Here is an 11,481-nt window from a genome sequence, read left to right on the forward strand (position 1 = left end):
ATGTTGCCTCCTTACCACAAACAGCCCGCCTGTGTGTCCTCTATCGCCGATTCTCTGCAGCGCCCCCATGCGCCGCAGTGGAGCCCAAACCCTCTAAAGCCCCTGCGCGCGTCCTCGGCCGCTGGACACGTTTGTGGGCGCGCGCGGACAACACACTACGAAATGTGATGGGAAGTCGTGACCATAGCTGAGCTCCAGCTCCATAAGTGAATAAAGAACCCCCGATAATTAGGCACACCTGGAATTCCTCGACCTGTCCCCAAAGTGTTCTTTTTCCTTCTGGTTTGTTTTCCATTCCCATCACAAAAACATTCGACCAGGCCTGATTACGGGCAAATAATGGCTTCGTGTGTTGTAAGAAAGCGCCTAAGATATATACGCCCCGCGGACATTGAAAAATAAGAACCAAAACATGGTCTTAGTATTAACAGGCGGGAAAAACTCAAAACTCAGCTGCCGTTTCGTCTTAGCCGAAAGGAAGTTACGCCAGTCTCCAGCGGTGTGTGCACGTCTCATGGGAAAACGTTTTATTTACCAAATAGCAACATGACATAGGACACATTGCGCATGCGCTCAGACTGTCTTTCGGACTTTCGCTTCGTTGTGTGCAAGGCGCAACACACTTTTGCCCGAAATGAGTGGTATAAAGTGACAGGCGACCCCTTATGGCGATAGATCAGAACACATTGTTGTTGCTTTTGGAGTTGGAATGCACGATGCAGGCTTAGGGATGAAAGAGAAGGATGAATTGTTCCTCCCGTCCTTCCTGCTGTTTGCCGCGTTTCGCTTTGCCTAGTTCTGTGTCGCCTGTATACACAGTGTATCTGGCTTTGCCCCGTACCGAGGTTACAGGTTCTATCCCGCCTGGCAGTATTGCATAACGATCCTACTACAGGAAACCGTCACAGGAGGAACGAGGAACGACATCAGAGAGGCTCCACCGAAGGAAACCAGCGACCGCGCGTGCCGACGACACGCACAAGCACCCGCGGCACTCCGAGCAGGTTCACAGCAGTGGCGTTGTTTGTCATCGCTTCGGACCTGGCACTTCGATCGGCTGCGGTGGCAACAGGTTCGTACCTTGATGTCATTGCGGACACGTACAAAAACAATATTTTGCAAAGCAGTCTATATGCGTAGAAGCGAACAGCCTGGATAGCACTTGAACAGAAGGAGAACATTTATCGTAGTTGAAGAAACTGGTTATCTCCGACCAAAGGTTTAGTTAAAAAGGCTAAAAAGACGTTTCGGCTTCCATACGGAAGCCTTGTTCACTGCCTTTGGTCGGCGATAACCAGTTTCTTAAACTATGAATATTTCACCCGACCAGACGAGATTTCGTCAAACCTTAGATTTCAGGAGATTTCTCGCCCACATCGATTCAAATTTAGGGGTCGTATACGCACTGAAGCTGCATCTCGGCCAAAGTATGATGTTACTATAGACTTGTTTTGACCTCCTCTAAATCTTTAATTTGTGCTGAAATCTCTACGCACTGGCCGCTAAGTTTCTGGGCGCGGTTATAAAAAATATCCCTCGAGGTAGAGTCGAACCCGTGACAACTCGCGTTTTAGATACTTATGCGGGTCAGGTATTCTTAGCCAGTATTAAGTGATCTGTGAAATGCAAGTATTGTTCGTTTTTTTCCTAGGGTGCGGGGTAGTAGATGGGGTAGTAGACAAGAGTGTTAGTCCTGAACTAACCTATAGCAAAGCAGTATATATATTTGTCAGCGCTAGAAGATGGTCGCAAGATGAAACGCTTTACTTTATAATTTCTAAGCATAAAATTCAGCTTTCCTTTTTTTGTTGTTATTGTGTTGTAGCTGGATGTATAAGAATTAAACTACCTTCTAGTGTTTCTGCAGCTGAGGACGTCCTGGCATATTGAAACCACGCCCTCAACACCCCCCCCCCCTTTTCTTTCTCATACTACTTAAAGCCGTCCTTGTCCTTTTTTTGTGTGTGTTTTTATGCGCTTCGGTATGTTCTCCTGCTTAGGCCAGCGCACTGACGTGCAGCAGTTCGACATAAATGCTTCGGTGTGTTCTCCTTCTTAGGCCAGCGCACTGACGTGCAGCATTTCGACATAAATAAGTAAAAGTGATTGTCGTTTAGCAAATCGTCAGTCAGCAGCTAAATCCAAAAGCCGCCCTCAGCGCGGCAGCTCAGTGGCGAGTGTGCTCTGCTTCCTAGCCGCCTATCTCGCGGGTTTGATTTTTGACCATGGCGGCAGTTGTTTTTTTTTTTTTTTTTAACCAGCAGATCTGTTTAGCAAATCGTAATTTTTCGTGTCCGCAGTTAAAAATATGAAGAAATTGCCGAGCGCGGTACTCACGCCAACCGCCCGACAGTTAACAAAACCAAGAAAATGCCTAGAGCTCGCGTGTGCGTGCCTCGCGACGACCGCCCAGCCTCTCCTTTGCACGTTTGTCAAGCCAAGCATACCCGCTTAGGCAGATTGTTCAAGGTTGCGGTGCGGCACGACCGCCCCGCCAGTTAAAAAAAACCAAGAAAATGCCGAGCGCTCGTGGGTGCGTGCCTCGCGGCGACCTCCCAGAGTCCCCAGCGCACATTTGTGAAGCCAAGCATACCCACTTAGGGAGATTGGTCAATATTGGCCGAAAATATACTCCAGCGTTTGCCATAATCGTGGCAACACTTTTCGGAACGAGAAAGACTCCAGCTTTCGTCGTAACCCTGGCAACACTTGCTCGGAACGAGAAAGACGCGTCATAGAGTACGCCCCTCCAAGGTGATGTCCAATGATTAGCACTTCCAAAAAAAATGAAAGAAGCACAGCAACAAAGATGGAGTAAAGGTCGTGGCGGCAGTGAAGAAGAAGCAAATCGGCTGCAATCGTGCACTCAACCCGTCGTGATGGGTGCGTACAGCTTAGCTACCTTCAACTCTTACACGTTAGTGTGAGCTTCCTTCAGACAGACAGACAGACAGACAGAACAACTTTATTTGGCCACAGCTGGGGCGATTAGGCCGGCGACGTCTTCTCCGTCGTCCGTCGGGCAGCAGGGCCCCTTTTGGGCAGGGGTCCGGGGCCTTCGGCCAAGCGGGCCAGGTCTTCTTGAATTTCGGGGTTTGGGTCACGCAGGGCGGCCTCCCAGCGCGCCTCGCTGGTGATGGTAAGGAGAATGGGATGGGATCGGTGCCTGGATAGTGGGATGCTATCACAGGCCCATATCATATGGGATAACGATGCGTGAGGGACCGAACAATATGGACATGCGTCAATGTAGGTGTCGGGAAAGATCGCAGACATGATGGCAGGGGTGGGGAAGGAGCGGGTCTGGAGCTTCCGATAGATGGCCGCCAAGGATCGGGATAGATATGGGTGAGGAGGAGGAAAAATGGCACGCTCCAAGCGGTAATGGGCGAGGATGTCCCCGTATGTGTGCAGCCTGCCCCGTTCCCGTTGAGTAAATATCTCACTATCATTGGCGGTGCCATCGAGCCCTCGGCATTTTTTATTTCTTGCTGGTTAAAAAAACGAAATTCGCTGCAGTCTTCTAGGTGTTCGCTATGCTCGAACGCCAAGTGTGTTGACATCCGGGTAAGTATTGTCGCTTGTTGGCTGCAACTAATGAATTGGATACAGCGGTCGAATTGTCTATAGCATAGAGTATATGCACTGATGCTTGGCTGCTCGGCGTTATAATTTAGCTTCGGCAGCCGTTTCCTTTTTGTGGTGAAGTGCAGCAGACGACAGGGTTGATGAGGTTTCCGATGGGGCTTGGTCGGTGCAATTCCAGCCTTCTGCATCTGTTCACGGACGACTAAGGCAAACGTGCGTGTTCAATGATAGTTGTTCTTTGAGAACTTGCACGCTTTGGCCGGGCACCATGCACAGCGCGGCAAATGTTACGATTTAAAAACATGGGTAATTGTGGTAAACTGAGCGGCTTACACACGCCGAAATCTGTCCAGAACAATTCAAACGACAGAAATTTTACCGTACCTGAAAGCTTTGTCATTCAAAAGCAAGGATTCTAGAGGGCTGAAAGTTAGCAGCGCTCGAAGCGGATTGTCTTCCGACTGCAGCGCGTACACCGAGATGACGTCGTTGTGACTGCATGCGGTCCGTTGTCTGGGGCAACCATTTATTCACAGGTAACGACAATGGGGGTTCATTTGGCATGCTTGCGCCAGGCGTCAGCTGTTCGCCGATGTAGGTGTGCATGCAGGTATTTCATTTTACAGCGTAGGTGTTAATACGCTTCCAACCTATCGGAGGGAACTGCGTGACCAGCGCCGTCCCTGTGGAAATGACCGCCGGATAGCATGAACTGCGACACTAGGGAAGCGTTGTTGGTGTGCTCTGTAGAACAAGTTGCGATTGTACCTCGGAGGAAATATACCGATGAGGAGATGCGTGAGTCAAGACGTGCTTGTCACCGAGAAAGAAAGAAAGAAAGAAAGAAAGAAAGAAAGAAAGAAAGAAAGAAAGAAAGAAAGGAAGGAAGAAAGGTAGGAAGGATTGCGCAGTAATCGCCCGAAATAAACAGACCCGAAGACTTCATCGACTCGAAATATTCCGCACAGAAGAATCAGCGAAACTCAAACTCAATACCATCGCAATAAGCGTAATATCACCGGAATAGCACCGTATGTCGTCAAAACATCACCATGTGATATGCCGTCTCAATGTCGATGGATGATAGTGTAGCTGCGCTTAATTTTTGCATCATTGGATCGGGCAATCATCTGTCGATGTTATGGATCCCCTTCTGAATACGGAGAGCTGCGAGGGTTCAACGCTTCCAGAAATTACGAGGGCAGACAGCGGGTTTATTTTCTGTGTGGAGTACGAAGCGTCTTTCGCAGGTCGCTGCCGACTTAAAACGAGATGAAGCTTCGTGATTGTGTGAAATCACTGCCAGGTGATTAGCGCTATGGGAGAGTCGCCCAAGAACGAAAGCTATAACAGGCTGGCCTTCACCGTCGTCTGTACACGTGCGACACAGCTTACGGGCAACACAGTTTCCTGCTGTTGGAAAATGTGGGTGTCATAGGTACACTAACCTGTTTTCCACAACGAAACAACTAGATATTGGAGTCTCATTTTCCTGGATGCATCACCGGGTTGGTTTCTCGGGTGCACTGGAGGAGGTGAGTGTGCCGCTAGGAATTTCTGCTCACATTTGGCGCTTCTCGAGGTCTGTCTCGTGGAACGTGGGTGACTTCGTTCTGCTGGCCCTTGTGAGGCTTTGATGTGGCACGCTGTCCACATTCACCCTCCCATATTCAGGTTTGATGTCACCGTCAGCTCGCGAAATTGGTGTTAGCGCTTGCACTTCTGAAGCTTTAGCTGTGCTCCAAGCGCCAGGGAAGTAGTGCAGTCTAGGCCTCTGACCCCATCGGCCACGTATGGGGGCAAGGTCTGTATCGGCTGCTCGACTGTTTATCCAAACGACATCCAGCCGGTGGCCCGCCGGGCGTTGATTGTCGACAAAATGTAAGTTGGCGTTTCGTTGGGTGTGGACGGTTGTTTCCGCTCTTTCGTGCACTTAGAAGCTTTGTCCGTTTCCGATGGCCCATGAAACAGTCACCAAGTGGTGCTTGATGAGAAGAACAGATAGCTTGGCTATAAAAAAATAGTTGCTAGTTATTCGTCGTAGAAACATCTCAATAACGGACGCTAGTAGAGTGTACACAACACACAGCACCTGTGTTATGTCTACTCTACTTTTGTCCTATAGTTGTTGCGCTGTTTTTATTCTGGAAAGCTTTATTAGGCGTATCCCGGCTTATACGCACGCAGCGCACCGGAGATGCGCGCTTTTTGTGCCTTTATTTGGGTTATGGCTTGCTTGGATAGCCAGTTGAAAGAATGCTAGTGTCCGTCTGGGTGTGCGATATTGCTTCCTGTGCTGTCTTCAATGCTTTTTAATTCCTATCGGCTTTTGCGCCTCGGCTTCTGCTCGGGTACGGGCAGAATAGAATACCAACTCGCTCAAATGTCGATCCTTCCGACACCACTGGGTTGGACAACGCTGGTTGGTGGGATGGGAAGTCTGTTCAAAGTGGATAAGTGGGCGGTGATCCAATTCTTAACAGCTGAAAGTTGTCCACCATTCGAAATTCGTGGCAGAATGTAAGCTGTGTCTGCAACAATGATGACTGAATGGGTGCGAACGTTTCTGGAAGTACGTGAGGCAATGAGAGATTTTCCGCGGCCGAGGCAGGTACATTTTACTGAGACATACTAAATAGTCGCTAAGTTTGATCACGGCCGGTCTGGACGCGCTCGCGAGCCCTGCGCTAGCTCGCCGCCTTTTCGCCATTTACTTTTACCTCTCACTTCTCTGAATCAACCTCCCTAAATATCCCTCTGGATGAGTTCTGAACAAGTTTTGGGAGATATTGGCAACTCATTTTGGCAACTTATTTTTTCAGTGGACCTCTCTATGGCTAGGATCCAGCAGACCGTCTCCGACTACAGAGCGATGTAGACAAGAATACCACGCGAGCGTAGCGGCACGTTGCGGCGCCCACTCAAATCCCTGCAAACGTAAAACTGTGCGCCACACCTTCAGCGTAAGGGGAAAATCATAAAAAATAATAAAAAGACGTCCTAGGGCCTCCATACTTTGATATAACACGGTTTGTAATGTCCCTGAAGAGGTGTCTTCTCAGCACAAAATGTGTGCTTAGAGGTGAAGACGACTTTATTGGCCTTTAATTGTAAGCTGTCTTTTTCACATTGTGCGTTGTACAGTGAAGCGCGGCCGCGTACGGAGGGAGTTTGATTATAGAAAACATCTATAATTCCTCTCTCACTAAAACTATCCCAAAATCAATTATATGACAATTAGTCGCTATGATGGCTCTACCATTACGCAAAATATCATTTGCGTTTAAATGGCTTCTCCGGGCTTCTCCAAATGGCTTCTCCAATACATGGGCTTCTCCGGGAGGGACACGGACAGCTCATGCTTGTCCACTGGAACAAAACTCTGGCCCGTCCAAGTTTCATTTAGGTGTGTAACTAGGAAGTGTGCTTAATCGCAAATTGCGAACAAACGTGTATTGTTTTATGCACTCCTTGGACTGCGCCCCGGTAAAAGCATATTGTCTCGGCACCACAGCTTCGTTGGTCATCCCTGTTCACAGAGCGTAAGGACACTGAATTTATTTTAAAGCGAAAACTTTCTTAGTGGGACCGGTGGCGTCCTGTCAAAAATCTAATGCACTATTTCCCCATATACTGGTTGGCTGACCGAAAAGCTCTCATAAAAAAAATAGAAAGAGGTCTTAGGGCCTTCATATTTTGATATGACAACCTAAATTGCGCCTGAAAAAATGTCTTCCCGGCATTAAATTATTGTTTAAAGGTGAAGCCAACTTTCAAGATATCAGTGTAAGCTTGGTCTTTGTAAGCTGGCTTCCCCACACTGCCTGTTCTGCTGAGAAGCATGGCCATCTACGAAAGGAGTAGGATTACAGAAAACGGCTCTAACTCTTCTGTTGACAAAAGCATCCCGGTACAAGTTACATGACAATTAAACACTAAAACGACTCTACAAGCGTGAAACCGAGCTTCTATTGTGTTAAAACGGTCAGTTGAAAATCAACAAAAAAGCAACGGTTCTGCATCAACCATACATCAACCATGAAGCAGGAGCACAATAGTATATAGTTCATAAATCACGCATCGGTATACAATTATATTGTTCGTAAATGCGTTTTTAGCGGGCAAGAATATCGCTGCTGTCGCACGTCGTTCAACTTTCTTTAGGAAAGGATGGTAGATTTTTTTATAATTACCTTTTTGCGATTGATTCTTATCGTTTTTTTTTTTAGTAGGATGTCTAATCGTAAAACAAAATTGGGTTGAACAGTTAATTCCCGCGGTCTATGTATTTCGGTGGCTGAAGCCTGCAACGGGACAGCGAATCAATGCGCCAGCCAGAATAAGGTTCTCATGCATGACGCCGCCAAAGGTCCGATCAGGTCACAGACCATGTACATTTCAAGCATATAATGCTGCTTAAAATGCACAAACGAAAATAGGCCAGTAAAAAAAAAGTTAGTTGTATTAACCAAAAAGTCAAGCTGCAGTTATTCATCAAGAAGCTAGCGCGAACTAGCGAAGCCGCATTATTGTCTCATTGACTGTCTGATTTTGTCTGGCTGACTTTAAACCTTCTGTTGACTGTCTGATTTTAAGCCTTTACAAGCAACCAACCAGTGTTAGAGGCCCGAATACGACAGGCATTACAGCGAAATAAGTAGTGCTATAGCTACTCTCAACTAGCAGCTAGAGCAGGAATAAGATCTGCGTGCTAAAAGGACCAATAAAGCGTCCCTTTTTTTTTTCCCCTCGTAGATACGCCCTAAAATTACGGACATTTTTACTGTACCGCGCACGCGCGCCTCCTCATTGTTTAAGTAGGTTGCTTATAGGACCGGACCGACAAGGAAACATCGTCGAAATGTGGAAGTGGTGGTCTTAGTACTAAATAACTAAAACATATTGGGTGCGATATAGCTCCAGGTAGACACCTCAGGTAACATATTGACAGAAGGACAAAGTTTCGGCGTTAAACTTGATAACAGTGGAGTGGGGTAATCTATTGGATTTTGCATAGAAAATTCACATATATTATTTTTATAATCATTAATTTATTCGGGGCTGTATAAAAGTGCCTCGGCTACGCTCTGGGGTTGGAGCGCCACCTTTCCTCCCACACATGGGCAAAAGTCGGAGCGAAATGATTTCTGTCAATATGTGGACAGCCTCCTCAAGTAATGTTGCAGACCGTGCGAGGTTTGTCAGTATTGATGAGGTTAGTTAGCCTAATGCGAAAATTAGGCTTTCTTTTGTACTTTAAAGGGTATTCTTCAGTTTCTTCTGTTTTTCTTTAAAACTTTCAACACACGCCAGTAATTTAAGCATTTCTGTCTTCCTTTTCTTGAACAAACAACCCTGCTTAGAAATGTGCGTAAGAGGAGAGAGCTGTAGCCACGGGTTGCCGTAATAAAGTTTTTCTTCAGTTTGTTTGCAACACGGAAGGGAGGAGATTTGAATCAAAGCAAAAGAATCCCAGGGATGCCTTCCACGGGGCGATGCACATAACAGCACCTTCTGCTCGATAAATGAAGATTTATGCTCGTTCTCTCTCTTAAAAAAAACCAACCCGGGCTTTAGAATAAAGTTAGACCCAGGAAATTCAACATCTCTTTCCGAAGTAGCCAGACCATTGTACAATTTTTTTTCCATATCTAGGCACAAAGTAACAATAGTAACTGAAAAAATTGTTCTTTGCTCAAAAATAAGATCAATTCAATTTTCTGCGTCGCTTTTTTCTGTCTTAAGTATAGCTTACTTTTCGGGCCGATAACTTCGCGACAAGCCGCCCTCTCAGCATAGGTTTTGTTCTTGTTTCAGCATTTTGTTTAAGCATAAGTGTCGGAAAGCAAAAGTTACGCTTGAGTTAATTTTGTGAATACGGTCTCCCGAAGCCTCCTCCGGCGGTTTCTCGGAAGGAAAATTCGACCTTCGCACCCTCATTTTGGGTGTGAAATTGTGGGTCCATGTTCCTCGGTATAAGCCTCGGTATAAGCCTCGGTATGTTCCTCGGTTTGGGGTTATTTGTACACAGGCGTTTTCTCTCTCACTTCACATGCACCGCCGTAGTCTCTTCTTTTGATGGATGGAAGACAGAGCCAGGTGGACAGAAGAGGAAGGAAGAGCGGGGGGAGGTGGGCGCCCCCTTTTCGCCGGCGCCCTGGGCGACGCCCTGGTCGCCCACCGCTAAGAGCGGCACTGTATCCAGACTATAGGGTCCCATAGTTGATACTGCACTGGGACCCTCGGTATATTATTACATAAAAATTACAGTGAATGCAGCCAAAGACAAATTACATAGTCACAAATCTGAGTTACACTTCTGCTGTTAAAGTAACAACAGAGCAATACGAACCAAGGAACTCATGTTGTAACATTACTAGGGCAGACTCAACTCAAAGAAAAAAAAAGAAATACCAAAGAATTAAGGAAAAGAAATAAAAAATGAAGGGAAAACTGAGTACAATTACACTATATTATATATGCCATGTCACAGTTTTAAGCAAAACAACAGTTTGGAATATTCAGGAAAAACAAACAGACGAAACGGCACATCTAAGGGAAATCTCTAAACAATTTTTGCCACGAGAGACAAAAGTTAATGTATTTCAATGGCTGAGTATTGCAACAAATGCATACTGCCGGTGATGACACATGGAGCTGAACAATGGCGCCTTACTAAACAACCTGAAGGAAAACTTAGGTCGGCTCAACGGGCCATGGAGCGAATAATGATAGAAGTAACGTTAAGGGAGAGGAAACGAGCTTCCTGGATGAGAGACAAACTCGATTAGAAGATATCATAGTTCAAATAAAGAAAAATAAATGGACCTAGCCATGTAGTGAAAAGAAATGACAACCGGGGGACCACCAGGGTAACAGAATCGATACCGAGAGGCAGGTCTAGTAGAAGGGGAAACCCAAACAAACAAGCGAACATTTATTGAAAGGGATGATTCAAGGCCGCATGGAAATGGGGAGGGAGGGGAGATGAAGATCTCAATAGTGTCCCAACATGGGGGAGTCAAGAACGAACCGCCACAGTGCGGATAAAGTCTGTTTGATGCGGCCCTTCGGACGGATCCAGTCCTCGTAAGCGAGTACCCAGGCAGACCGATGTGTTTCACGTGGCCCTACGAGACCTATGCAGTCCCATGCAAGGTGATGGATGGTTGCTTCAGTGACGGCCCAAATGCGTAGCAGACGTACGTATGGTCGGATGGTGATACCGCCGCAGATGAAAGGTCTTCGGAAGCTGATGCCGTGGAATTGCCGCTCCTCATTGTTCTAGTCGAGGCGTGCCTCCACCTGGCCACGACGTCATCACTTAAAGCGTATCCGGAACGCGCACGGTTAAGGAAGACATGCGCGGCGCGGGGAAGCCCAGGAGGCACTAGGTCCGGGTTGATGGGCACTGTTGAAAGGATTTCCTGACGGCGGCGCTGTTTGCGGAAGCGGCGTTCGCCATCGGGATCAAAGCAGAACTCCTCAGTGCGGGAGCCGTCAAGCTGCGGGCGGAAATTCCGACAAGCCTTGCTCGCCAGCTGATGGGCCCGCTCACTACCGAGGGCCCTTGCGTGCCCGCGTGTTAGGCGAACGGTCACAGCAACGCCAGTGCGCAGTCGCAACGTTGCACAGGAACGTTTAATGTTATGAGCCACAGAGTGCCGTCTGGGTGGTCCAATGAGATACCGTAAGGCCTCTGCGCTGTCCGTAAATATGCTGACGCTTTGGTACGGTTTGGAATCAGCTGCCAGTAGGCGTACAGCCAGCTGGACCCCCTCCTCGATGGCGCGAAGCTCCAGCGCTGTGGCGGTAGGTGGTATGGTCATCTTGAAGGTGCGGGTTGTGTCTACGGCCGGTACGTGTGTAATGGCGGCGAGGGACGCCGTTTGT

General features: G+C 47.5%; 1 protein-coding gene across 1 annotated transcript in view; it reads left to right on the forward strand.

Annotated features, from left to right (window-relative positions):
- Window positions 1–917: 917 nt before the first annotated feature.
- Qm (geranylgeranyl pyrophosphate synthase quemao) overlaps window positions 918–11,481 on the forward strand; it is a 48,961-nt gene continuing 38,397 nt past the window's right edge. Inside the window, exon 1 of the mRNA XM_077687199.1 lies at window positions 918–1,072. The gene's annotated coding sequence lies outside the window, so the exon portion shown is untranslated. The remainder of the gene's footprint in view (window positions 1,073–11,481) is intronic.

Source organism: Haemaphysalis longicornis, unplaced genomic scaffold, assembly GCF_048455015.1.
Source record: "Haemaphysalis longicornis isolate Haplotype H1 unplaced genomic scaffold, Haemaphysalis longicornis Haplotype H1 scaffold_1, whole genome shotgun sequence".
NCBI classification, from domain to species: domain Eukaryota; kingdom Metazoa; phylum Arthropoda; class Arachnida; order Ixodida; family Ixodidae; genus Haemaphysalis; species Haemaphysalis longicornis.